Source organism: Peromyscus leucopus, chromosome 16_21, assembly GCF_004664715.2.
Source record: "Peromyscus leucopus breed LL Stock chromosome 16_21, UCI_PerLeu_2.1, whole genome shotgun sequence".
NCBI lineage: Eukaryota > Metazoa > Chordata > Mammalia > Rodentia > Cricetidae > Peromyscus > Peromyscus leucopus.
This window is the reverse complement of record NC_051084.1, coordinates 34,277,712-34,303,684: the sequence shown is the minus strand read 5'-3', so window position 1 is coordinate 34,303,684 and position 25,973 is coordinate 34,277,712. Positions and strand designations below refer to the sequence as shown.

The 25,973-nt window shown below is 44.0% G+C and overlaps 1 pseudogene; it reads right to left on the bottom strand.

Annotated features, from left to right (window-relative positions):
- Nucleotides 1-10,075: 10,075 nt before the first annotated feature.
- Nucleotides 10,076-10,953, bottom strand: LOC114708901 (annotated as a pseudogene).
- Between the last annotated feature and the right edge of the window lie 15,020 nt (nucleotides 10,954-25,973).

Genomic DNA, 25,973 nt, shown 5'->3' with positions numbered 1-25,973 from the left:
GTGGTGATGTGCACAGTCCCATCTGAAAGCCTGAAAACTTTTGTGTATGTTGCAGCAGAAAGTTTTGCTTTCTGCCAAGAAATATTTGCCACAAAATGTAGAGGCTTTCAATTTTTGAAATATTTTTTAAAGGAAAAAAAAAACAATCTTTTCCTTCAAGGTTCAAAGTGATTCTTAGGCAAAGTAATGTATGTGAAAAATATTTTCCATGGGACAAGAGGCACACGGGGCTGTATTGTCAATTTGTCGACAGCGCATGGCTTCAATTTTGAGAACATTATGAAAGGTTTATTGCAAGATCTATGACGCACTCAAGGGCACGTTAAATTTCCGTTTTCAATCACTCTGGCTTCACATTCTTTGTATTTATTTGCTTCAAAGAGAAATCTTTCTTTTTCCAAATCATCCAACAGCTTCCCAGGGAGAACTTTGTAGAGATGTTTTGTTACTTTCAAGTCTTAAAAAACAAATCCTCCATCAGGCTCAGCGACTCTGGCAGCATTGTAGACAAAACTGCAGAATTCAGTGGCTTGAGTCAACTCCATGGACCTTTCCCTCACTGTTTACCTAATTAGTAACTGTTAATGTAAGTGGCAACATTGGAGGAGTAGGCATGTTCCTGTCAAAGGACAAAGGACGGTAATTAGTGTCAACATCTTTGAACTAAGTACAACCATTCTAAAAATTGATCTGGGAGAATAAGATACAAATAATGGAGGAGATTGTTTTCCCAGTTCTTTATCTATTGCATGGGGTACTTGTCTATACCACGGGACACATGTGGAGATCAGAGGACCACCTTCAGGAGTTGGTTCTTTCATTCCACCATGTGGGATCTGGGGATTGAATTCAGGTCATCAGGCTTAGCAGCAAGCATCCTCACCTGTAAAGCCATCTCGCTAGCTCAAAAGATCTTTTTAATTACCAAGAAAGACTACACTGAATATAATAGTCTACTAAAACTATTAATGTAGTTGGCATTTCCTTTGGGCCACCAACCAACTCCTGAATAAAGACATAGAGACTTATTATTAATTATGACTGCTCAGCCTTAGCTTAGGCTTGTTCCCCTAGCTGTTTTAACTTAATTTAACCTGTTTCTAGTCATCTATGTTTTGCCTCAGGGCTTTTTACCTTCTTTCATTCTGTATGTCCTACTTTCCTGCTTCTTCCATGGCTGTCTAGCTGGCCTCTGGCATCTCTTTTTCTCTCCCATACCCCCTAGCCTAAATTCCTCCTCCTACTTACTCTCCCTGCCTGGAAGTCTTGCCTGTATCTACTCCTTCTCTATTGGCCATTCAGTTCTTTATTAGACCAATTAGGTGCCTTAGGCAGGCAAGGTAAAGCAGCAACACATCTTTACCTAGTTAAACAAATATTCTACAACATAAACAAATGCAACACAACTTTACATAGTTAAACAAATGCAACACATCATTGCATAGTTCAACAAATATTCTGTAACACTATTATATTAAAACAAAAGTACAAATAAAAAACTAATACTGAGTAGAAATAGTACCACTATATATACAAATGCCATATGTAGTACAATAAGGAAAGGAAGAACCATTCCAAAATACTCATCCATTTAGGCTAGATATGCATATAACTCCAACACTAAGGAGGCTGAGGCAGGAGGATCCTGAGTTCAAGGCTAACCTGGGCCACATAGGGAGTTCCATACCAGCCTAGGGTACATCATAAGGCCCTGTCTCAAAAATAAAACAGAGCACAATGCTTTTCAATTTGTAAAAAAATGGTGTTAGATCATTCCATCACACTATACAACAAAATTAATCTCGGCTGAATTAAAGAATAGGTATTAAATAATGGAAAAATCTGAAGAAAATAGAGTTGAATATGCAGCAAGTCTCTTGAAGGTGATTTTTTTTCTTATACTTAGAAGCAAATAAAATAAAATAAAGCTCCAAAATAAAGCAAAAAATCTCCAAGGAAAATAAAAGCAGATTTTTGTAAAGGGGCCAAATCAATAAGCAACTATGACTGATCACAATAGACTCACCAAATCTTGATAAATACAAAGTCAGAAACAAGCATGGCCAAGGAATAAAGGCATGGAGGAAGATTTGGTACTGGTAGCAGGTAAGGAGAGCACATATGCCGGGCGTGGTGGCGCACGCCTTTAATCCCAGCACTTGGGAGGCAGAGGCAGGTGGATCTCTGTGAGTTCGAGGCCAGCCTGGGCTACCAAGTGAGCTCCAGGAAAGGCGCAAAGCTACGCAGAGAAACCCTGTCTCGAAAAAACCAAAAAAAAAAAAAGGAGAGCACATATGCTGTTTTTAAAGCAATGCCTTCCTCAAACAAAGGAAGCAGGAGGATTTTGTTCTGGGAGCCTAAACAAGCTCACTATGGAGGAAGACACAATCCTGAACAGTCTCAATTTAAGGTCATAGTTGAAGAGGGGAAGATTTTTTGTCATGTTTTGCTCTGGGTCATGAGTATTTGTTCCAGAGGTTAAAATGGTGGACAGGAACACTTGGTACATTCACAGCTTGCGTCAAAAAAAGATGACAAACAGGAACGCCTTTGGGCATGTCTGAGTCACTGTTCTATTGCTGTGAAGAGACGCCATGATCAAGGCAACTCTTAGGAAGCATTTAAGTGGGGGGCTTGCTATAGTTTTAGATGTTTAGCCCATTATCATCACGGAGGGGAGCATGTGTCATGCATGGTGCTGGAGCAGCAGCTGAGAGCTTTGCATCCATTGTGATTGACAGAAAAAGTACCAAAACACTGGCACTTCAAAACCAAAAGCCATTGAGCAAGGGTGGAAGATACAGAATGCATATGTCCAAGTAAAATGGGAAAAGTGTAGTTTTAGGAACATGTAGGAATCAGTCAAATGGGAAAATTGGAGATTAAGGATGCATTTTTTTTTCTCATCACGTTCTTTCAACTTTTCTTTGTTTTAATTCCCATGCTTGTAGGTGATACACATATTTTGTATATTTTTGAGACAGAGTCTCTCCATATAGCCCAGACTGGCTTTGAATTATCCTGTTTCAGCCTCCCATTTGCTGGAATCACAGCACATTGAGTGATAGACATTTTTTTAAAAAAAAATGGGTCTTGTGTAGCCCAGGGTGGCCTCAAACTCACTATGTAGCTGAAGATGACCTTGAACTTCTGATCATCCAAGTGTTAGGATTGTAGATGTGCCCACCACCCCAGTGTATGTGATGCTGAGGATTGAACCTACAGCCTCATGCATGCTAGACAAGCACTCTATCAATGGAGCTTCATCCTCAACTCTGATGTGCATATTTTCAATCCTGCCTAACAGTAAAATACCAGAGCCCTAAAAGCTGTGCTTTTCCTCGCTGTCCACTGGGTCATGGCCAGGATGTTAAGACTTCCAGTTTCTTCACACTCCAACAGAATGACTCATTCATTTCGTTTGCCTCAGGAACTCATCACTGTTCTCCGGATCCCAGCTGCCTTCCTTGTAACATAAAAACAACAACTGCACCGTGTTTCTAGCTATCTCACAGGAGCAATTGATGCCTTTAGACCTTCGATATCTCTGTTTAAAGAGGCCTAGCATGACCTTCTCACTGGCATCAGTAGCCAGCTTCTCATCTTTATCACAACACCAAATGTGCCAAGAAGCCGTCCAAAGCTGCCGATCTACCCACAGCCAGCAATTTGGTCCAGGTTTAATGGAACGGAGATGCTCATCCCTCTTAGCAATTCCTAGTTTGATTGGTATGTAAGGCATTTAGCTGTGTGGAATTCCTCAAAGGTCAGTCCTACTTGGATTTTTTCTTAGTTCCCAACCCTTGTAATCTAGCAGGGAGACCCCTTATAACCACACAGTAACACTCCGTTATCCCCGTGCCTACTTACAAAACACGAACAGTTTGTCCATGTTCCACCACTGCCTCGTGCTTCCCATTTCTCAATGGTGTCCCAAGGACTTAACTCATGGCCAGTTTAAAGCTCTGACATCATCGCTCACTGGCTTTCAGTTTTAAAGCTTCAGTCTTTTTTTTTCTATGATGTCCATAGTTCAGTAAAACTTCACATTGAGCATAATTACTTGGTTTAAGCCTTATTTTTATTGCTCCAGAAATCAACACATTGTTGGAAGGAGAGGCTTTGGGAAAGACCATTATTGTAGTAAGTACTCTACCATATACATACATATATACATGTATATATGTATGTATGTATATGCAGACTGCTTCAAAAGCCTAGACAGAGCCAGGTGGTGGCACACGCCTTTAATCCCAGCACTCCAGTGGCAGAGGCAGGAAGATCTCTATGAGTTTACAGAGTTTACCAGCCTGGTCTACAGATCAAGACAGCCAGGGCTACACAGTGAAACCCTTTCTTGAAAAACCAAGGTGGGTGGGTGGGGAGCCTAGACAATAGTGAAATTTAGGGAATAAGCAATGAGTTATTATCAATTATTATTATTATTATTATTATTATTATTATTATTATTATTATTATTATTTTGGTTTTTCGAGACAGGGTTTCTCTGTGTAGCTTTGCGCCTTTCCTGGATCTTGCTCTGTAGACCAGGCTGGACTCGAACTCACAAAGATCTGCCTGGCTCTGCCTCCTGAGTGCTGGGATTAAAGGCGTGCGCCACCACCGCCTGGCAAGCAATGAGTTTTAAGTATGTTCACCTCTGTTTTGAATATACTGTCCCACCTGTAAATCCATACGATTTAATTCTTAAGCGATATTAAGTGTGTTACATACCTTACAATATCCTGGCTCTTGAACAAGCCATCTGTAGCACACCGCTGGTTTTAAATTTACCTCAGAGTCTGGAAAAAACCCTTAGTTTGGAAGCTGACACGTCATTCTTGTATCTAAAGCAACTCTTGACCCAAATACACAGACACTGATTTGGATTAGGTTATCAGCACACACGAAGACTGCCATGTGTCTGGCACTGTGCCAGGCTATTATGCCTCAGGCAAAATTAAGAATCTTCCCACTTCTTGCCCGTTTCAGTAAAAAGCATCTCCCTTTTCTAGGTTTTCAGGCCCAAATTCTTGGTTGTCATCTTCGGCCACCCCTTCCTCTCCTGTCATTTCATATTGCCACACCCTGATGGCTGCACTTCCAAACACCACCCAGGTGCCCGTCCCCTCTCTCCCCGCCATCACCACCAGCCTGTGCGAGCTACCATTCTTTCCTCCTGAGAATACCGCAATCCGTGCCCACGCGGTCTCGCTCACACCCTTGCACCACGAATGTAGACTCAGGAAGCACAAGTCCAGGAGCCCTCTCAAGCCGTTAGTTGTGTTTTTCTTCTGCTCCGTGTTTTCTGACAGTCTCTTTCCTCCGAGAAAAACTAGAGTGCTCACAGTGGTCCAGGGACCCGACATTCCTGACATGCCTCCTTACTTTTCTGACACCACGGACTTCTCCGAGCACACTGTTCAACCGTGTGTGTGTGTGTGTGCACGCCTTCCCTGTCCCTGCTGGGATACTTTGACTAATACTCTGTCTAGTCTTCTTCAGAGACCTTCGTGACCCCCCGACCCCCCCCCTTGGCTTTTGTTTATTTTCTTTTTCCCACTGCAACTCTGAGGATGGAACTCAAAGCTAGCTCAGCATTCTACCAACTGAGTCAGCCCGCTCTCCCCTCCACCCCCATTTATTACCATCTTCCCAGAGAACATTTTCCTCAGTACAGGCTTTAAAACTCTGCGTCCACTTATTGCCCACAGACTTCTACAACTTGGATTTTTTCCCCTCCTTTTTATTTATTCTTTGTCTTTCACATCATGCATCTCCATCCAATTCATTTCCTGTCCCTTTGTATCCACCCTCTTCCCTTGCAACCTCCCCCTCAAATAAAATGAAATAAAATTTAAGAGAAAAAGAAAAAAAGAGACAAGGGGAAAAAAACCCAACCTCGTCATGGAAGCTGTAGTGTGACACGGTGAGTCATACAGTTTACCCTTTTATCCAAATATCTTTACTTGTAGTGTTCACTGCAGAGAGTCAGTGATCTGGTTCAAGGCCTCTGGCTTCTGCTGCACTATCAAAGCTGGGCCCTCCCTGGAACTCTTAGTTATCCTTCTGTTACCCTGTGTCGTGGAGATCCTGCAGCTTTGGGTCTGTAGGACTGGTCCCTTCACATGCTCCAGCACATCATAGATGGGGTAGATGTTGGGGTAGGCCAACACATAACCCTGGTTCTGGGCCTGGGTAGTTGCAGGGTTGCTCAGCCTGCCTGCTCTCCCCTGTCCTCACCACCTGGGTGAGCTCCCCTGCATTGCCCTGGCGAGTTCACCCCTTGCAGTGATGAGCAAGGGGCGGGGCCGGTTCTCCTGCTTTCAAGTCCTCAGGGTGAGATCTCTCACACTTACACCTTCAGGGTCTACTGTGTCACCCAGGTGTGGCCTCGGGTCTACTCTCCAGAGAGCTGCAGCTGATGAGGGGCAAGGCCTGCTCTCCTGCTCTTGTGACCTCGGGGCCACCTCTCCCACCTGCCTCAGGCGTTGATGGGCAGGGGTGGGGTGGGGTGGTGGTAGTGGTGGGCATCTCTCCCCTGCCCATCCTACCACATGACAGATGAATAATGGGGACAGCTCTCCTGTTCTCATAACTTCAGGCCTGACTCACCCACATCTCTGCCAATGGGGTTGGCTATATTGTGCTGCCCATTCAAGGTGCAGGGCCTGTCCGCTTGAATTTTCTACCTGGACTTATTTCTATTAACTTACTGTGTGTTTCATCCATTGATGGTCTCCTCCCACTCCCACCCCAACTAGAATGTAAGCTACACAAAGCCAATAATAGCCTTTGTCTGTATTATTCACGAAGGACTCTTCAGTGTTTAGGATATTCTCTGGTGTATTAGGTGCCTAGTTTTTTTTTTTTTTTTTTTATGAAGGAATAAAAAAGTCATCAAAGAGTTTGAAGGCTGATCATGAGTACATTTGTAAGCAGCATAGCTACATTTCCGGGTTTGGGAGTCTGGTCTCCTGGTTACTAATCCCCAACATTGTTGCCAGGCATGTACAGTGCTGACACACTAGGGAAGATTCCTGTCAGTTCCCGGCCCAGCCCTGGATCGTGGGTCTTCCTTGGCTGGGATTTTTGTGGTTTAGATTACTTTTCAGAAACACCATTTTGTGTTTGTGTCTGAGCTTGGAATTCTTTTCCTTTTTTGAGAGAGAGAGTGAGAGAACCTCATTATATTAGACCAGGCAGGCCTTACGTCATGATCCCTGCGCATCAGCCTCCCAAGTGTTGGAATTACAGGGAGACTCCACCACACCTGGCTGCTGCTGCTGCTCCTCGTCCTCCTCTTTCTTTTCTTCTATTTTTATTTCTTTTTTGCTTTTAGGAAAACACCAGGGCCCCTTATACATGCTAAGCTCTACCATCGAGCAACATTCCCGAGTTTGAGCTTTGAATCTGATAGTACTCTCTTGTGACAGATTATATAACAAAACGCATTGTCATTACAATCACTAAAAATTTAAAAGGAAGCCAAGTGTGATAGCATATGTAAAGATAAAATCCCAGAGGCAGATTAATCACAAGTTCAAGATTAGCCTGTGCTACATAGCAAGCACAAGGTTAGCCTGGGCTATACAGTAAGATCCTGTCTCAAAATAAACAACCCAAACTTAAAATCTGTGGTGTGTGAGCCTGTAGTCACAGCTACTTGGGAGGCCAATGCAGGAAGAATGCTTGAGTCCAGTTTGAAGCCAGCCTGGATGACATAAAAAGCTGTCCTATTTTAAAAAATTAAAATGTTTTATTATAAGGATAACAATTCTTTCAGCCATTGCCCAGCAGATTACCTCTCTGTCAAGCCTTCTGCGATCTATATAAGATAAATGGATTCCCTACAAAGTTCAGGTACACACACACACACACACACACACACACACAGACAGACACACACACGCAGATTTAGAGGCAGCCTGTCAGCTATCGTTGGATCTAAAGATCCCTGGTTACCTACACACACTTTGCAAAACTCCTGTCATAGCTAGGATCAACTAAATGGAGTCAGCTGAGGCATTTGCTGTCTAGACCACACAGTATAGACACTTTGAATTCTAAGCTGCCTCTTGATTAGAAACAATGACGTGAATGAGAAGAATTTTCAACCACCACCAACCCGGTGGAATGATTTGGTTTTCTTTAATCATATCCCCCTGAATTATTTTCTGCAGATGCTCTATAAAGAATAGGAATATAAACAGTGATCTTTTCCAAACAGTATTGATTTGGCCAAAACTTGGAGACCACTAAGTGTCTAAAAATGCTAATAGAAATAATAAAAAGGACATTTCTCTTTACATAACAGCATTCTAGGGAGATTTAAAAGAAATCTGTTACAGAATTGGTACTCTTTCCCTGATTATCACTGTGTATCTGTGAGGCAACTGAGGGAAAACAGAATCAAATGCTTCTTTTATGATGCTGGAGATAGGACTCAGGTTCTCACAGGGGCTGGGCAAGTGCTCTACCACTCAGCTTCATGGCCCTCTCAAGCAAACAATCTACCATGTGTCCTTTATAATTGTATCTCTACAGACATGTCACATTAGTCAGTGTTTCAGGAGAGACACATGAGCATGTTAGTTGCCAAAATTTCTGTTGCATCCCCTTCCTTATTCACTGCTTACAGTTTTTATGAAATCGTTCTGTTTTACTAGAAAAACGGAGAGTCTAAGTAATGATAGACAATGAGGAGGAAAGAGGTACTCAAGAGCTAGAGTTAGACTCGAAAACAAAGTCTCAACCTCCTTACCCTTTGCACATTGATCCTGCCATTAGGCTGCAGGATGAAATCACTGAAGTTCATAAAAATGCCGTCAGCCTAAAGCTATAAGACTCTGCCTAATACTAGTTCAGTTAATGTTTCATATAGGCTGGCAGAATAATTCAGTTTTGTTTTTTACTTACCTAAAGAAAAGCTCAAATTGAAATTCTTTATGAACATTGTTGTTTCATCTCTTTTAATATTTATTTGTGTAATATAAAAGGATCTTGGTTAGCTGAACTCACCAGGGATCAAGGAAAGAGAAAGACGCGGTGAGAAGTTAGCAACAATCATCTTTTCGCTCGGAGGTGTGAATCAGCAAGCTGGAAAGCTCGGCGCCTCGCCTCGGTGGGTTGAATAGTCGGATGTGCCAGTCTCAGAGGTAGCATGGTCCATTCCAAGTTCTTAAAATAGACCAGGGGAAGAGGAAAAATAGAAGAGAACGGGGTATGGGCATTTATTGTTTTACGTTTAAAACATCTGTGGCCAGCCCTGTAAGTGCGGATGATGAGACCAGTCAAAACTCCGAAACCAAGGGGCTTCCCACCGAATGAAAAGCCCCACAGATACAACCCAAGGAGAAGTTGTTCTCACAGCGTCAGTTGACGCATGGTCCTTCCCAGGCGTTCATTCGCCTTCAGAGGTGTGAGCATCTTGCCCTGCTGAGAAGGGATGTAAAGCTCATGCAGACTTTCTTAATTATAATTTTTTTTCAGAAGATGGTGCCTCAAACTTGTAATCCCAGCATTTGATAGGCAGAGGCAGGAGGATTGCTATGAGTGTGAGGCCTTCCTAAGCTACATAATGCGTTCTACATTAGCCTAGGCTAAAAAGTGAGATCCTGTGGGGGTCAGCACAGCATGAAGAACTGTATTAAAGGGTTTCAGCGTTAGGAAAGTTGAGAACCACTGCCTTAACAAAAAGGTAGGCCCCAAATGAGTACAGAGTTAATTCCTTTGTATTTTTTTTTTCTGATAACACACTCACAGGTGAAGAAACCTTTTAAATACAGCATCCATGCTTCTAATTAAGGTAATATATTTTAGGATGCCACACAGTTTAGTGTTCTTTCATCCTCTCCCTCTCTCTCTTCCTTCCTCTCACCTCCTGCAGACAGATTTTTCTTTGGGCCACCAGCTCACAAAACAAACAAACAAACAAACAAACAGATATTTATTATTAACTATGAAAGTTTGGCCGATAGCTTAGATTTGTTACTAACTAGCTCTTTAAAAAAAAAAAAAAAAAAAAAAAAAAGCAACAGATTTAATTCACTTTATTTTTCTTGTATAAAAACCCTTATGTGGTGGCCACAGCTGGAGCCTGGGTCCTCTGAACAGACACTCTGGTGTGGGTTTTCACAAGATGGTCAGTGAATTCCTGGTAAGGAGACTTGGTGAACACAGTCTCTTTCCAGAGGCCGGGGGGCAGGTAGCTGTAGGTCTTGGAGATGGCATCAAAGGTGGCCTTGGCAAAGTTGCCCAGGGTGGCAGTGCAGCCCCTGGCTGACGTGTAGCAGTCATCAATACCGGCCATCATCAGTAACTTCTTGGGCACAGGAGCAGAGACGATGCCAGTGTCTCTGGGGGCAGGGATGAGACGCACCAACACAGAGCCACAGCGGCCTGTCACTTTGCATGGAACAGTGTGGGGCTGTGACAATCTTGTTCCCCCAGTAGCCTCTCCGCACAGGGACAATGGACAGCTTGGCCAAGATTATGGCCCCTCGGATGGCAGTGGTTACCTCCTTGGAGCACTTCGCACCAAGACCAACATGACCATTGTAGTCCCCAATAGCGACAAAAGCCTTGAACCTGGTCCGCTGGCCAGCCTGAGTCTGCTTCTGCACTGGCATGATCTTCAGAACTCATCCTTTAGGGATGCGCCCAGGGAAAAAATAATCCCGGATTCCTTAATGGGCAGGGAGAACAGGTAGATCTCCTCCAGGGACTTGATCTTCATGTCCTTGACCAGGCGGCCCAGCTTGGTGACAGGGATCCCCTCCTTGTCTTTGGCTTTACCTCCACGAGTCCCGAGGCCTCGACCACGGCCACGGCCTCGACCACGACCATGGCCCCCTAAGGCTGCTGCTGAATCCTCTGCAGAAGACACCACAGCCTCCTAGTCCTGGGCCCCGGGTCCTCGAGCCCTCCCCCTGCACCGGCGTCGTCCGCCATTTGGTGTTTTCCCGAAGAAGAAGCCTAACTAGCTCTTATAACTTAAACTGACCCATTTTTATCCATCTACTCTTTGTCTCGTGGCTTCATTACCTTTACTCTGAACTGCCCGTCTGCTTCCTCTCTGTGGGTCTGGCGACTCCCGGCGTCTCCCCTCCATCCAGCCTTCTTCTTCCCACCGTTCTCGCTGCCTCGAAAATCCTGCCTGGCTATTGGCCCTTTAGCTTTTTTATGAAGCCAATCACCGTGACATATAGTCACACAGTGTAAAGGATATTTCACAACACCCTCCCTCTTCCTTTTCAACAGTGGCTCTCCACCTGTGGGTCACGACCCTTTGAGGGTCAAATGAGCCTTTCACGGGGATCACCCATCAGATATTCTGCATATCGGCTGTTTACATTATGATTCATAACAGTATCAACATTGCAATTATGAAGTAGCAATGAAAATAATTTTATGGTTGTTGGCGGGGGGGGGGGGGCAGCACAACGTGGGGACCTGTATTAAAGGTCACAGCATCAGGGAAGTTGAGAGTCACCACAACCTGGAGAGCTGAATTTCTCTTTTTACAGATTGTGTGACCTGAGATCTTTTTGCAGATTGTGAACCTAAGATCTCACAGATTGCAGAGTCTAGATCTAGGCTCAGATTCTAGGTCTAAAACCGCTTCCAACACTCTTTATGGTGTGTGTGTGTCACAAGAGGCTGTGATGTGTGTGTCACAAGAGGCTATGGTGTATGTGTCACAAGAGGCTATGGTGAGTGTCTCACAAGAAGCTATGGTGTGTGTCACAAGAGGCTATGGTGAGTGTGTCACAAGAGGCTATGGTGTGTGTCACAAGAGGCTATGGTGAGTGTGTCACAAGAGGTTATGGTGTGTGTGTCACAAGAGGCTGTGATGTGTGTGTCACAAGAGACTGTGATGTGTGTGTCACAAGAGGCTATGGTGAGTGTGTCACAAGAGGCTGTGGTGAGTGTGTCACAAGAGGCTGTGATGTGTGTGTCACAAGAGGCTGTGGTGAGTGTGTCACAAGAGGCTGTGGTGAGTGTGTCACAAGAGGCTGTGGTGAGTGTGTCACAAGAGGCTGTGATGTGTGTGTCACAAGAGGCTGTGGTGAGTGTGTCACAAGAGGCTGTGATGTGTGTGTCACAAGAGGCTATGGTGAGTGTGTCACAAGAGGCTATGGTGAGTGTGTCACAAGAGGCTATGGTGTGTGTCACAAGAGGCTATGGTGAGTGTGTCACAAGAGGCTATGGTGTGTGTGTCACAAGAGGCTGTGATGTGTGTGTCACAAGAGGCTATGGTGTGTGTGTCACAAGAGGCTATGGTGAGTGTGTCACAAGAGGCTATGGTGTGTGTCACAAGAGGCTATGGTGAGTGTGTCACAAGAGGCTATGGTGAGTGTGTCACAAGAGGCTATGGTGTGTGTCACAAGAGGCTATGGTGAGTGTGTCACAAGAGGCTATGGTGTGTGTCACAAGAGGCTATGGTGTGTGTGTCACAAGAGGCTATGGTGTATGTGTCACAAGAGGCTTTGGCACTATTGTTTTTCCCCTTTGAGGGAAGTTTCTAGATAAACTTTAGACTTCTTTTTGTTATTGTTTTTTGTTTGCTTGGGACAGGGTCTCATTCTATAGTGAGGCTGGCCTGGAACTCCCTATAGAGCTGAAGCTGGCCTTGAATTTATAGCAATCCTCCTGCCTCGGCCTCTCGATCGCTGGGGTCACAGGCAGGCACTGCCACCCTGGACTTAGATTTCTTTTGAAGGGACAGATGAAGGGGTGGTTTTGTTGCGTGTCTGTCTCCCTCACACTTTTCTTCAGCAGCTTATCTGCTTATTTCTTCAGTAGGTTACTAGTTTTTGATGGCAGTGAAGGGCAAACACATTTCTCCAGGTGTCTGGATCCTATGCTCTTGGTTGGGTGGACTTCGACAGTCAGTCACACACACTGGTTGCCAGCAGATCCTGAAGTTAGAACTGTGAGCTGACTATGCTTTACGCCAATACTATCCTGTACTCTCCAACATAAGGAGGAAGATGCATGTGAACAGACTGAACTACAACTTTAAAAAGATTTATTCTCTAATGTGTACGAACGTTTGTCTACATGTATGTATGTATGTGTACCACGTACAGTTGTACTAGTTGTGTCTGGTGCCCTCGGAGGCCAGAAGAGGGCATTGGATCCCCTCGAACTGGAACTGAAAGCCTCAATGTGAGTGCTAGGGGCCAAATTCAGCTCCTTTGCAAGTGTTCTTAACGGCTGAGCCAACTCTCCAGCCCCAGACTGCAACTTTGGATGTTTGTGAAGCCTATTGCTCTCACAGGATAAAGGCTTATTATTATTATTATTTTATGTGAAAGTGTGCACACACATGCCACAGTGCACATGGGGGGGGGTGTCAAAGGACACCTTCCAGGAATCAGTTCTTTCCAATGTGACTTCTGGGAACCAAACCTGACTCCCTGCAAGTTCAGAACACATTCTCACCTCATCATCAGCCATCTCTCTCAAGCCCCAGAGATATGATTTTCACTCATTCATTCCTCTGGAGCCTGTGCGGGCTCAGGGTGGTTACCTCTGAGCTACTTGTATAAGGCTCTACACTGTGGCGTCTACAGGATCAAGTCCAGGTTCACCGTGTAGCCTTTGGTGTCTGCGTGCATCCATGGATGGACTCTATTACTTAACAGTAACAGACCTCTAGCAAATCACTCCCCAGTGTTTTATTTTTCTCATCAGTTAAAAAAAAAATGGAGCCTGGTAGAGTATTTTCCTCAGAGGAGAACTGTGAGGATTAAGCAAGGTGTTATAAGGTAATATTCACATGGCACACAGGGCAACGCCTTGATAATTGCTGCCCCCCCCCCCGGTATTATCATTGACAGTGTTTCTTTCAGAGTTTAGAAGAATCACTTACCTATTTGTTGGTGTTGGAGATCAAACCCAGGGCCTTACACATGCTGAGTAAGTACTTTGCCACACGCCCTTCCTTGGCTTAGAAAACTTCTTTAAATTACAGATTTAACATTCTCCTGACCTTGTCAAAGGGTCTGTTTCCATATGCTGCCTGCCAGATGGCCCACTTACAAATGAAACACCAACCTTACATCTGATAAATTAGATCGGTGAAGGTCAATGTCTCATAGTAAAGCATAGCGATTGCCATAAATAAGAATATGGAACTATTAAGAAAGAGGGAGGGAGGAAGAAGGAGAGAGACAGAGAGAACTCACAGACTCTGGGAAGCATTTTTTTTCTGAAGGGGGTGTGGTAGGGTGAGCCAGCATGGATAGAAGACCTCTTTTTGATGCAGTCTGGACTTAGTTCTTAGTCTCTCAGAGTGAGCTCTTAGGCATGTGAACCAGGGAAAGGATTTCAGCTCCTATGACCCTTAGTTTTCTCACTTGTACGTTGGGATGGTGATGTCTCATGCACTGAGATTCCTGGGATACCAGAGACTGTACAGAGCGGGTCTCAGTGAGCTGCAGGCTATAGTCAGGCACTGAGAATTTCTTCTCTTCTCTTCCTCTTTGACAGTCTTGGGAAAAGAAGAGTGACCCTGGGCAGGGATTGGTGGCATATGCCTTTATTTTATTTTTTAAAATGTTATTATTTTATGTGTATGAATATATTGCTTGCATGTGTGCCTGGTGCCCACCAAAGTCAGAAGACAGTACCAGAACCCCTGGAACTGGAGTTACAGATAGTTGTGAGCCACCATGCGGGTGCTGGGAGTTGAGCCTGGGTCCACTAAAAGAGCAACAAGTGTTGCTTACCCACTGAGCCAAATCTCTGGCGCTGGGTCACGCCTTTCACTCCAGCACTTAGGAGGCAGAGGCAGACAGATTTCTGTTAGTTTGAGGCCAGCCAGAGTTACACAGCAAGACTCTCTCAAAATGAAAAACAAAATAAAACAAAACAAACAAACAAACAACAACAAAAACAATAGCAAGAGTAAGCTTGGCAAGCAGGGCAGTCCATCATGATGGTCCTTTGGCTTAGAAGGGGACAGAAGGAGGAAGAGCAGGAGGAGGAGGGGGAGAAGGAGAAGGAGGAGGAGGAGAGAAGAAAGAGAAGAAGGAGGAGGAGGAAGAGGAGGAGGAGGAGGAGGAGGAGGAGGAGGAGGAGGAGGAGGAGGAGGAGAAGAAGAAGAAGAAGAAGAAGAAGAAGAAGAAGAAGAAGAAGAAGAAGAAGAAGAAGAAGAAATCTGTGTTCCATTCTGCAAGGTGCACAGAGGTGCTCCCTTATTTCCCTGTTTCTCTCCTACTCTTTCTTCCTTTCTATTCTTTCCACCTTCCCAGGGTATTCTAAAACTTCATCCGGCAATGGCCCCTCCTCCCTCTACCCACCCCACCCTTCATCCCACACCATCTGATCCTACCACGACAGTCTCAATAAAGGCACTCCTTAGGGACTTTCCCAGCAGAAAAGTGCTGATTCCATAAATAAAGTCCAGCAACGGTATTGGCAAGCTTTTATTTAGTTAGACAGCCAGTCCATTGCTATTTTAACAGGGACTTCCCGTGTTCCAGACCAAAGGAGCAAACTATGTCAGCAAACTTTTGTTTGGTGTCAAGACAGAGCTAATGCAGAGAAGTGGGCTGAAAATACAAGGGCCTTTCCAGCCCAGCACACAGCGCCTGCCTGTGTGCACCTGGAAGCGACCCTGAATACAGATCAGGAAGTGGAAGCCATTGGCATTTATTGCCCGAGTGACCCATCCTTCCAGTGCCACCGTGGCCGCTCCATTTGGAGTCAACAAGCACTTTGGACCCTATACCAGTGCTCACCTGAAGGACGAGGATGTGGGAGGGGCAGATTTTGTGGTGTAGGGAAAGAGACAGGAACCTTGGCTTTCAGTCCTGCCCTTCTATTGAGCAGCCCCGTGGCCCACAGAAAGGCAGTTGTGTGCTCAGGTCTCAATGAGTTCTCTGTGGCCAGAGAGCCCGGATGAGAGAGCCTTTGAAGTCTTGTTCAGCTCAGACCATCTATGTTGAGTTTTCCCTCCACTGTAAACTGCATGTCCTGGGGAGCAAACGGGCATTGCTAGGACTGTGGGTGTGGCTCAGTGGGAGAGCATGTGCTTAGCATGTAAAGTACCGGGTTCATTCCCAGGCACTGAAAAGAAGAGGCCCTGCTACACTGTAGCTTGAAGAGAATTATATTGGACTGTCTTCTGAGAGCATGGCTTCCAGAAAGGCAGCCTGTGTTGCCGATGTGGCAGCTAGGGACCTTGAGTTTGGATACTTAGTTACCTCAGTTTCTCCATATAGAAAGAGGAATACTTGCATTCTAACGCTGGTGAGGGTGAACGAGCCAAGCTGGACAAAAGCACAGAGTGCAGTATCCGTGTCCATCCAGTCTAGTTTTCTTACTAAGTTAGTCCTTGTTTCTGGACAAAACATCCATGGCAGAGGGTGGTAGTGGTGGCGGTGAGGAGGAGGAGAGTCAATCAAATGACAGGTACATTGTTTGCAAGGTCCTTATTATTCATATCTGTTTTTAAAAGCCAATATGTGAAGTTGTACAGGTCCCATGCTCAGGAGTACTTGATGTATCCAAATCAGATTCCATGTTTTGGGTTCTCTCTCTGTCTCTCTGTCTCTGTCTCTGTCTCTGTCTCTGTCTCTCTCTCTCTCTCGTGTGTATGTGTTTATTTGTTTTTTAAGAGAAAGAACATGAAGTTGGGTGGGTAGGGAGGTGGGAGAGGATCTGGGAGGGGTTGGGAGAGGGGAAAGAATATGATCAAAATATATTATATGAAATTTAAAAAAATGAATAAAAACATTTTGAACAGTTGTATAATTTTAATCTCAAAATCCTTACCTCCACAGTCCTCTCCCAGTAACACGAGCCTGGCCCACTCCCAGTCAGTTTATGCAGTGCCGGAAATCGTACCCAAGGCCTCCAACATACTAGGTTTAAGTACTCCACAAGCTGAGCCACGCCCCTGCCTAGCTATAAATAGCTTTGTCATTGAAGAGATAGAAAGAAAACTGATGGATGCTGGCATAAGTACTAGAGACAGTCATGACTCCTAAGTCCGAGCAAACAAAGGAAATCTACTGGGATTATTAAAACCCAGAAAAGGGGGCCCTCGTTAATTCTTTATATCCTACCATCTCTGTTCAGTTGATTCACATAATCTGTTTTCTGGTGTCAGAGGCTGTACCAGCATGTAACTCCTGCTGACATATAAACATTGTAATTATTCCAGATTCTTGTCAAAACTTAGCATCTTCTCTATCTCTCTCATCTGATCCCTTTTGGTGGGCTGGAAGCTCTCCTGCACTGTGGGGTTAGTTTGTATCTAATTGGTTGGTAATGAAGTCAAATGACTTCCTCTTGTTCTCTGGGTGGTTAGAAGTCCTCTTTTGTAAAGTATCTATTCAAGTCTTTTGCCCATTTTTCTTCCTGGTTTGCAAGAATTCTTTGTGTGTTTTGGCCAGCAGCTTTTTGGAATCCATCATCCCAGTGCTCTTAATGGTGCTTAAGCAGCCTTAGTAGTTCAAAACATACTGCTTTTGAGTAAATGGCCCCAGGAACGGAATTACTATGTTGTTGTTATTGTAATACTGCAACAAACAAAAAGGTTTATTAGAATTCCTGTTTTCCCTTTTGTGAGAGGATGGGAATGTGTGTGTGTGTGTGTGTGTGTGTGTGTGTGTGTGTGTGTGTGTGTGTCTAGGTCAGAGATCAACCATGGGTCCTGTTCCTCAGGGTGACAAGAGTTTCTCAACTGACCTGGAATTCGATGATTCAGCTAGGCTAAATCAGCAAGCCCAGGGCTCCTCTTGTCTCTGCCTCCCTTCATTCACCCCGGGAAGGCTGTGATTATAAGTGTGCACCACCATGCTCATATTTTTAAAAAACATGGGTTCTGGGTATCAACCCGAGGTCCTCATGTTTACCTGGAAAGCATTTCACCCTCTGAGTTGTCTCCCTTTGGGACTGGATCCACCGAAGACCCCTGGTTAAACTTCAGGAAGATTTTTTTTCCCCCTCGAGACAGGGTTTCTCTGTGTAGTTTTGGTACCTGTCCTGGAGCTTGTTTTGTAGATCAGGCTGGCCTCGAACTCACAGAGCCCCGCCTGGCTCTGCCTCCCGAATGCCGGGATTAAAGGCGGGTGCCACTGATGCCTGGCCTTCAGAAAGACATTTTAAGAAAGCAAGATATGAAAAAAAAATCGTATGGTGCTTTTTGTTTAGGTTTCAGTTTTGAGAGGCAGAGTCTCTTTGTACAGCTCAGGCTGGCTTAGAAATCACCATGTGTCTGGGCAGGTCTTGAACTCTCAAGTTCAGGGACTCTAGGTGCCATCACATCCAGCCACTATGTCTTCTTATCCTTTTCTGAGTCTCCACTTTAGTTTGTCTTCTGAAAGGTGGAATAGTTAAAGTTATTTTAATAGAATTGTACTCTGTTAACACAAAACTAACAGCAAAACAAAACAACAGTGAACACACCAAGCAAGGAAAACAAAAAACCTGTAATTTTTTTAATGTCTTGAGTAATGTTGGATGGGGTGATTATTACATTAATAGTATGCTTTAAATTTATGCTGTGTTAATGCTCAAAGAACATTCTAGAGATTTTTTTCATTCTTTTGTCTCTCTTTTTTTATTTATTTTTTTTGAAACACGCAAGCTTTTAGTTTATTAGCTCTCTCCTTATAAATTGGCACCATCACAGCTGATCAAGTCACAGCAGAATCTCTACTCCCTTCGCGGTAGCCTGTCTCTGCTTGCTTTCTGCCAACACCAACACTGGCCTTTGCAGGTCCCCAGACCTTCCTCCTGTGCGTGCTTTCCTGTCTCTGTTTCTGGAGGTCTTTTTCTTCTCATATATTAGGTCCCAAAGAAACCCGGGACAAGTCTCACTCAGTACCGGTGGCTCCTCCCACACGTCTCACCCCGCCCCCACTCTAAACCTCTCCTGGGCTTCCCTCCCCCAGTTTGGGATTCCTATATAATCCAACCTTTTCTGCCATGCAAGCTCTTGGGTTCTTCATTCTCTCTCTCTCTCTCTCTCTCTCTCTCTCTCTCTCTCTCTCTCTCTCTCTCTCTCTCTCTCTCTCCACCACTCTTGGCTTCTGGTCCCTTCTCTTGCCCTGTCCCCTCTTCTCCCTCTCTTCTCTTTCTCTCTCCCTCCCTCTCTCCCCCCTCTTCTCTCTCTCTCTCCTCCCATGGTCTGGTTCAGTATGGACCCTTCTAGATGCTGGCTGAACTCCCCCTCATATCTACAAGAAAAACCCTTCTCCTCAACCAGACCTCGGAGCAGACACAGCCTCGTTTTCGCTCACTAAAGGCCATGCCTTGCAAGCCTGTCTTTAGGCTCATTGTCCTTTGCATCATCCAAAGAATCATAGTTTATGCCGAAGCCCAGTCATCTTGCCACGACCAAAGAGGCTTCTGCAGAGAAGACATCTGGTGTGGTTTGATACATTTTGGCTAGCGTTTCCCAAATTTCTGTCCCAGGGGGAAGGACATCAATGACCACTTGTTTCCTCTGAAGCAGATGGCAGTCATGAACTTCCTGGTCATTCATGATCGCAGTGGTCCCCAAGCTGCCAAGGAGGAAAAGAGTGAGGTTTTTTTTTTCATTCTTTTCAACGATGGATAAATGCTAGGTGGGAAAACTGGTCCAATTTCAGAGTAAAGCTTAGGAGAGTTCAATGAATATCTCAGGAAAATAAATAGGTGGTATAAGGAACGAAAAATTTGTGTCCATGCCTATCTCTCCTATCAGGTGAGCACTCAGTTGACTGCCTGGCTGGTGGGATGATGGATGCATTGCAGCTATCCGAGTCATTTCCCTCCTCTTGTCTCCAAACTCTGAATTACTCCTAATTCCTCTCTGAGCCTCCTTCCAAAGTTTAGGTGATTTTGCTCCCACATTTTGGCAGCTAAGAATGCCTCTTAAAGTACTTAATTAAGAATGATTTGCTAATGATTAGTATCTCTTTAAATAATTTCCTTCCTCTTTAATTCCTTTTAATTGTGTATAGTTTCTATGGTCAGTGTTTTTGTTCCTTAGGCTAGGTTTTTGTTTTTTTTTTTTTTTTTTATAAAATTAATTCTCCTCCTCTTTTGTCTTTTAATAAATACGATCCCTTCTATTATCCTTTCCAAATCAGCAGTGGTTGCCGTAAGTGACGGCTGGGAGACAAGATGCCAAGGACAGTGGCTAAATTTAAAGAGCTGCCTGTGCACCTGTTGTTCAGCAAGGCCCGCGCTCCCGCCCACAACTTCCTCCACCTCCTGCTTCCCACCGGCTGCAGCCCGTGGCCCAGAGCCTTCCTGGTTCCCCTCGGAAATCAGATCAGATAATGACGGTGTATGTTCTATCAAAAGTAAGGAGAAATATAGTAGTTTGACAGTAACTTCGTTTAGATTCAGAGGAGCTGAAATTTGGGCCAAACTCAGCATAATATTAAAGATGTATCTCACCTTGAGGCAGGCAGGTTCATGTGGCTAGGAACCAGCCCAAGAAGGCTCTTCTAGACTGCTCTGCTTCGTGCAGTTCTTTCAGATATTACCGCCGGAGGTGTCTATAAATTAAAACGTGAAGAACAGACAGTTGAAGGAACAACTGACATTGTCTAGAATTAGCTTCAGTTGACTTGCCAGATTGGCAGCTCCTAACCTGGAAGAGCACTGTAGCGCAAAGGCAGTGAGGTAAGCAATGCTGTGACAGAATACACTTAGAATTGTGAGGGTACTGTGGCCCAGTCGGCCAAGTTATCCTGATCAAGCAGGTCTAGTGAGAGCTGGGCGTAGTGACTCCTATCAACAATGCTAGCAAGTGTGTGGTTATCCTGGGCTACGTTCGACCCTGTGTCAAGCAAAGCAAAAGGCCTAATGATGATTGCAGACTGTTACCACACTATCAGACCAGCTCAGCTGCAGTACCAGCAACCAGGATGGAAAGTCAGCAGCAAATTATGGGAGCTTGCAAAAAGGAGACTTAAGTTCTACCTAGACATTTACTTTCAGAAAAGGCTGTGCTTATATTCAACTCCCAATAGCACAGGTGGCTACAGGGACAGCAGATGTAAAAAGGTGGAGCTGTTTTGAGGTGAGTTCAGGGTATGGGGAAGAGATCTCTGGAGAAGGGACTGCTAAGCAAGGGAGACACTTTACCGTTAGGAATTCTGTTATAGGTCAGTCCAATCTTTTTTTATTACTCTGGATGGTGCTGGGTTTCATAAACATGTGAGCCGAATTCCTGTGTGCTTAGGAGGTGTGCTATATTTGAGTACAAAATTAAGAACTTGGATCACTCCAGATAGAGACAAAAGACTTTCTAGATCCAAAAGTCTAATAAATATCAAAGACTGCAGGAGGAGGCCACAAGTCAACCCAACACAGAAAGATAGCTTAAACATTTGCTACTGGTCTCTTGGATCGTGAGAAACACGAACAAAGGCAATCCTACTGGACCAAGTCCTGCCCTTCTCAACTCAGTGTTTTCTTGGGGTTCTGCACACGAAAGAAAAGATGGCAGAGTACATGTTCCTGACAGAAAATAATAGACCACAGGGTCACTGAGTTATAAAATATGAAGTCAGTCGTCCTTGGGAAATCAGGGCATGCACCTCCCCCTAACAGATGTTTTTTAGAGGGATGTGTAAGTCTATTTCTGACCTGGAGAGGGTCTGTGTTAGAGTCGGGGCAAGTGGGAGTATTGGAGGAAATAGAGGAAAAAAAAAAAACAAGGAGAACATGAGTGTGTATGTATGTAAATGAAGTGAAAATGGGTACACAGAGGAAAAGACAGAACATATTATGACACATAATACTTATATAGAGATGTATGGAGGAGACGCTTTAAGAGTCGTTGAGTCTTTCTCAACTAGGCTGAGTAGAAATGTTTACTATGCAGATGAGCTGCCAGAGGAAGAAGAACCAACAGCGAAGAGCATGGAAAGGGGGTGCTCACGGGAACAGAGAGTGAAGCAAAAATAAAAAGCAAATAGGGCTGGGCTGTGGCTCCCTATAACTATCTGAAGGCTACACCCTTTCCTTTTGTCCTGCTTTTAAACGTTCTCTTTCCTGTTCACTCAGAACTGCTGAAACCACTCAGATAATAAAAACATTATCAGGGAATCAGGAAACACAGCCCCCAAAGCTCCGAGGAGATTCCTTTCGTGCCTGCTGGCTCGCATCAGTGTGTGTGTGTGCTTCACCTGTCCACCCTACCTGTTCTGGAACCCTTAGGTAAATATTCCATTGGGTTGAGTCATGGCTGGGAGCTGACTGCAGTGTGCATTTTAGTAGGGAAACTGGTTAAAGTTCCCTGCACCAGGAAGTATGCTCTGATTAGTTTTAGCTTTAAAAAAAAAAGCAACCTGTTTTTAAAGGTTGGCATTGAAACAGTTGTGCAACCATGTGTATTTTAATGACCATGCTTTTAAATTATAAAATTAATATGCAGGTGGGAACAATTTAAATTACTCAAAAGAGCAGGTGTCCCTCAAAACTTCCCTAAGGCAATGTGTTTCCATGTTTATTCCTTTAGAATCACCACCTGAATTATATAACATATAATTTTATATATAATTAATTACATATAATTCAATATATATATATATATATATATATATATATATATATATATATTCTTTTTTGTTGTTGTTTTGAGGCAGGGTTTTGGAGCCTGTCCTGGAACTCACTCTATAGACCAGGTTGGCCTCAAACTCACAAAGATCCATCTGTCTCTGCCTCTTGAATGCTGGGCTTAAAGGCGTACGCCACCACTGCCTGGCTTATATCTATATATTTTTTAAGACAGGGTCTTACTATGTCATTCTGGTCAGCTTGGAATCAGGATAGGTTCCAGGTAGAACCAGGCTGGCCTTGAACTCACAGAGATCCTCCTGCCTCTGCCTCAAGTGCTGGGATTAAAGGCGTGCACCACCATGCTCAGCCCTATATATGTAGTTTAAAAAAATGTGTTGCATATTTATTGTTATTATTACTTGTGTGTGCATGTGTGCATGCCACGGAGCACGAATGGAGGTCATATGACAACTTTTGAGAGTTAGTTCTCTCTCCACCCTTTGTGGGTTCCAGACCAAGCTCAGATTGTCAGGCTTGTACCACAAGCATCTTTGCTTGCTGAGCCATTTCACTGGCTCCTGTATTACAGGTAGAATTCTTAAAATGATCTTGTGTACTGTAGTCGCTATAGTTTTATATTTATATATGATTTCAGCCAAGCCAAAAGGCTGAGAAGTGCTATGTTTTTTCTTTCTTTCCTTCTTTCTTTCTCTCTCTTTCTTTCTCTTTTTCTCTCTCCTTCCCTCCCTCTCTCTCTTTCTCTCTTTCTTTCTTTCTTTCTTTCTTTCTTTCTTTCTTTCTTTCTTTCTCTCTCTCTCCCTCCTTCCCTCCCTCTCTCTTTCTTTCTTTCTTTCTTTCTTTCTTTCTTTCTTTCTTTCTTTCTTTCTTTCTTTCTTTCTTTCTGAGACAGGGACACATGTAGCCCAGGCTGGCCTCAAACTCCATATCTTGCCGCCTCTACCTCACAAACACTGAGATTATAGGTATGGATCACTATGCCCAGCTCACTTTTAATAAGGAATAAGCACATCATTTCTTGGTCTTTTGACTAAGGTAAAGTGTGAACGTATACGTAGGACAATTCTTTTCGTTTGTTGTTTATTTTTTGTATTTGAAATAGGTAAAATAGGGTCTTGTCTATGTAGCCCAGGTTGGCTTTAAACTTGGCAATCTTCCTGCCTGAGCTTTCTCAGTGTTGCATTATGGGAACAGGAAACAATTTTTTTTTTTTTTTTTGAGATAGTTTTTTACTTGGTATCCCAATCTTGTCCTGAACTTGTGATCCTTGTGCCTCAGCCTCTCAGGTGCTGGGAAACAGGTGTGTGCCACTGTGCTTGACTCATGGATAGTGACTTTTGTAAGTTGATTAATATTTTGTTTAGTGATTAATGTCCGATATACTTGACCGATTCTTCATTGGAAAATACTGAGGTCATCTTTGACATCTTACAAAGTGTGTGTGTCCTTCTTTATAAATATATCACCTCTAGAATGACCAGTGAGTTCCCGGGTTCTTCGGTATGAGGATTCCTTTCTGATGAGCTACTGCACTTCTTAGTCAGCCTGACCAACCAGCTCACGTAGTCCTTTGCCGATGTGGGAAGGTTCATTTTGCTTTTTTTCTGGAAGAAGATAACGGAGAGTTGTTTAGAGCAGTTGCTTGACCTATATTATACGAACCTGGTTTAGTTGGCAGATCCTCTAATTATGTAGCCTAACTTAGGGCACCAACGATTTAATTTTCAAGGATATAGGAGGATGCATTTTGGAAAATAGATTTGGAACTCTTAGCAATGCCTCTAGCTTTAGAGGCATTGTACATTAAAATTTGTACATTAAAAAGAGTGTGGCTGAGTGTGGTGGCTTATGCTTTTAATCCCAGCACTTGGGAGGCAGAGGCAAGTGAATCTCTGTGAGTCTGGGGTCAGCCTGGTCTACAAAGTGAGTTCCAGGACAGCTGAGGGTATTACACAAAAAGAAACCCAGTCTCAAAGAACAAGCAAACAAAAAGAGTGTGACTTTTTTTCCATTTTATTTTAATTGTCTTTGTCCTTTCCCAAAACATCTAGCTTTGTAACCCAGGTTGGCCTCATACTCACAGTAATCTTCCTGCCTCAGCTTCCCCAGTTATGTCATTACAGGTGTATGGTACCATGCCTGGCTTAATCTGGTTCATTTTTTAATGCACAGAACTAAATCTTAGTATGGCAGGATAGATATTTAACTTCCAGACTTGGAAAAACAGTGGGAAGGCAATTCCAGTAAGATTTCCCAAAGTGTAACATAGAGATGGAGATGGAACACTCTTGACCCACCCCCAGGTTTGGCAAAGGAAAAACAAAAAGAAAAAAAAAAACCAAAAACTAAAATCCATGGTGAATGGAGTAAAAAGGCCCAGAGGAGTGGGAGAGAAAGGGACATGTGCAGTATGGATAAATACATGACATGCTGTTGGGATAAATATAGACGGGCAGAAAACAATTGTGAGTGAAGACAGTCCAGCCACGTCCTGAATTCCAAATGGGGGGCTATTCCATGCAGCTGTTGAGCTGGAGAGCATTCCCCGGCTCCCAGGCTCCAAGTGTTGGGAAATGGAGCTCTTCCCAGCGAGTGAGCCGCATGGCGATCTCACCTGGAGAAATCCATCAGCCTACTGTTCTGGGCATAAGAATTAACCCAAAGTCTTCACTTCACTGTTTGGCCAAGAAAGCAATTTTCATCAGACTTGAAAAAATATTATTAGAACAAGTAATACAACTTTTTAAAACTTCATGTAAGGCTATATAAACTACAAGAATACTTACTAGAATTAAAAAAAAAAATTGTTTCCCTACCTCCAAGATTTTATAAGGAGCTGAAAGAATTGAGTGGCTCATAATAACAAACAGCTAGGAAGTCTTCTAAGGAAATCTAGGACCCTCCTCTGTGGACTTGTTCCTTGTGAAGTGGTTCTCAACCTTCCTAATGCTGTAACCCTTTTGTACAGTTCCTTATGTCGTGGGGAACCCCCCAACCATAAAATCATTTCAGTTGCTATTTCATAACTGTAATCTTGCTACTGTTATGAATCAATATGTAAATATCTGTGTTTTCTGATGGTCTTAGGCCACCCCTGTGAAAAGGACGTCTGACTCTTTAAAGGGGTCACGACCCACAGGTTGAGAATCCCGTCTGTGTGGCAAGCCAAAGTGAATGAGCGTCAGCCGAAGGCAGGCATGATGGTTCGTGCCTGTAATCATAGCACTCAGGAGGCTGAGGCAGGATGATTGGGAATTGAAGCCCAAGCCTCAGTTACATAGCGAGAAATTCATCTCAAACAAAACTCAGAACAAGAAAGACGAAATGCTGGGTATGATTGATGGTACCTGCCTACAATCCCAGCACTGGAGATGGTGAGGTCCGAGGTGAGTTTGAGGTCATCCTGGGCTATGTAGTGTATTGCAGGCCAGCCT